Consider the following 3,166-nt stretch of genomic DNA (forward strand, 5'->3'; position numbering starts at 1 on the left):
ATCACCCCTTACCACAAAATCTTCCTTCAGCTTAATCTCTCCCACTCTAGGTTCCCACGCTGCCCCTAATCCCACTCGAAGCAGCCCTGAGAAACATCGCCCATTATCTCTCCATACCACCCCCAAAAAATTTTCACCGCCCCAACACTTTACCACTATTTCATTTTATTTTTCTTATTAATATAAGAAGACAGGAATGTCAGGCCTCTGAGCCCAAGCTATGTCGTCATATCCCCTGTGACCTGCACTCAGCAGATCTGGCTGTGAGGTCCTTTCTCCTGTCTCATCTCTTCAGGATGTATATATCTATATCTATATATCTATATCTATATCTATATCTATATCTATATCTATATCTATATCTATGTCTATGTCTATATCTATATCCATATCTATCTATCTATCTACTTATCTATCTATCTATCTATCTATCTATCTATCTATCTATATTTTTTGCAGTGGAGCAAGAGAGACGAATACCTGAGTTACCTAACCTGAGATAAATGAAACAAGACTGCAGTGACGAGCAGCAACTGAGATTCTCCTTTACCTCCCACATCCAATGTATGTGCTTCACAGAAAAATGACAAAAATAACAAATCCACAAAATACAACAGCTAGAATTACAAGATCCATTTATCCAAGGGTGGTAGAAGGCAGGAAGGAAAGGTGAGAGGGTAAGTGTCACAAGGAGAAAAACAAAATATTCAAATCAGTCCAGGCATAGAGAAAATAGCTGCAGAAAAACCTTTGGTCCTTTCAGACTCAATGGTGGTGTTAAAATTCCACACACTGGGCCGGGCACGGTGGCTCACTCCTGTAATCCCAGCACTTTGGGAGGCCAAGGTGGGTGGATCACCTGAGGTCAGGAGTTCGAGACTAGCCTGGCCAATATGGTGAAACCCTGTCTCTACCAAAAATGCAAAAACTAGCTGGGCATGGTGGCGGGTGCCTGTAATCCCAGCTATGCGGGAGGCTTAGGCAGGAGAATCATCTGAACCTGGGAGGCAGAGGTTGCAATGAGCCAAGATTGCGCCACTGCACTCCGGCCTGAATGACAGAGCAAGACTCCGTCTCAAGAAATAAATAAATAAATAAATAAATAAATAAATAAATAAATAAATAAATCCACACACTGGTGCCAGGAAGATCCTGCCTTACAGGCACCAGAGACAAACAATCCAATTCCTCAGAGAGAAGAGAATAGCAGAGGGCCCTTGGCAGAGTGGGTCCTGCCTTCCCTGGCAGGGGGAGGTGAACAGGGTAAAGAGCTGCCACAGTCTCCTCCAATCCCACCCATCTCCTTTGGATGTCAGGCAGCTCCATGGCCTGCAGCAGCCTTCAGTTTGGCAGGAGATAGATGTGGTGATGGGAACTTCTCTGCAGAATGTGAGCTGCTCAGGACAGACTGCAGGTAGACTGCCTTGTGGAAGAGTCTGTTGCTTAACAAGACCACCGAGGAGAAGAGGCACAACTGGAAGAGGCTGATAATATATGAGGGCTGCAGTGCCATGAGAAAAGCCAAGGGCAAACCAAATCCAAAGTAGTAAGGCCAATTCCTTTCTATGTTAGACAACCGCTGATGCATTTCAATTCCTTTATTGAACCAAAGATATTTGAAGTGGTACAGTGAGAGAGAAATGACATATGCAAGAGACTAACCAGCTGACTAACAAGACGGATGGGAAAGAGATTCACAAACATTCCCTGAATCAGGAAAAGAGCCTACAGCAAAAGGGCGAAGACCATGTCAGTAAAAGGATGAAGACCATGTCAGCAATTCCCACTAAGGACTGGGTGAGGCTTTCTCCCCAATACCTCAAATGCCAGGTCAACTGTATCCTGGAATCAAATGGCATTCACAACTTTGCAAAGCACAAACCAGTGGAGCACCCAAAGAGCACTGGAAATTGATGTGAGGAAGAATTCCAGCCATGAGCAAACATCTCCATGTAATGATCAATAAATCGGTCACCAATAAATCGGTCACCAATAAATCGGGCTGTTACTGACTGAAGCACAGGAATAAACACCCCATGAAACAAGAGGAGATTGAAGCCCATTCCAAGGGCAACACTGGAAAATTCTGCTAACAATACGTGGCTCACTTTCTTGCTTCCACTCTATACTCTGGGCTGTTTTCTGTGCTAGGAGCCTACTTGCCCTTCTGGGCGCAGTGGTCCCGGCCCGGGGAGCACCCTGGTGGGGCTGGCGGCCAGGGGTGGAGGAGCTTATCGGGGCAGTGGGTGGGCGAGGGGACTGGCCAGAGACCTGTTGGTGGAGCTGCGAGTCCTTCATGATGAGAGATCTGAGGACACTTCTGTCTTCTCTGTGTAGTTGATAGTGTGGGTGGTGAAGAGATGGTTTACTGACTGTGTCAAACCTTTCTCCAGGACCTGGACAGGAGAATCAAAGACTCCATCTGGGGTGTTTTTACCGTCTCAAAACTAGATGCTCAAATCCAGCAATAGGGAGAGGCTCAACGTCGAAGAAAGGCAAGTAGTGTCCTAGCCCAGAGAAGGGCCCAGGGTATGCATTATTTCTTAAGGCAATTGCATAGCAAAGATTTTATTAGGATTTGGAATGTATTCACCTATTTTTGCAACATTACCAAATTTTGCTATTCTGATAGCGATGCCTACCTAGAGGAGTTGTTGGGGTGAAATAAATGGTACATGAGCTGAATTAAAACATATTTCTTAACTAATGATCAGATCTAGATAAACTTAATTTGGTGAGAATTTTTAACTTTGTAGTAATTTACTTCAACTCTTAAGTAATTCATAGAGGTGAGGTGTTTATACAGTAAATTATACAAACGAACATTTGTAAGATGAAATAAAATAGAATCTAATGAAAACTAATCCTTAGATATCAACAAAATATATTTTTATTATTTGCAAAACCAATTTTTAAAAATAAAATACCTGATACAATTTATGCTATGATATGAAAAGAAAATTTGGTTCCTTAGTTTTTCCTAGAACTATAATCATTATTAAATTCATATAAAATATTTAACAATAAACAAAGAACATAGAAGATTAGAAGCATCATTTTAATCTAATAATTCAATGAGGTTGTAAGAACATAAAATCTTATGTATCAGGAGAAGTCATTTAACTTTCTATGTCTTTTCTTTCCTATTTAAGTTAATACTATTGAC

At 42.0% G+C, this 3,166-nt stretch overlaps 1 pseudogene; it reads right to left on the reverse strand.

Moving 5' to 3' along the window:
* Positions 1-473: 473 nt before the first annotated feature.
* LOC100989458 (etoposide-induced protein 2.4 homolog) lies at positions 474-2,298 on the reverse strand (annotated as a pseudogene).
* Positions 2,299-3,166: the final 868 nt, after the last annotated feature.

The sequence above is a fragment of the Pan paniscus genome, chromosome 2 (assembly GCF_029289425.2).
Source record: "Pan paniscus chromosome 2, NHGRI_mPanPan1-v2.0_pri, whole genome shotgun sequence".
In the NCBI taxonomy this organism is placed as follows: domain Eukaryota; kingdom Metazoa; phylum Chordata; class Mammalia; order Primates; family Hominidae; genus Pan; species Pan paniscus.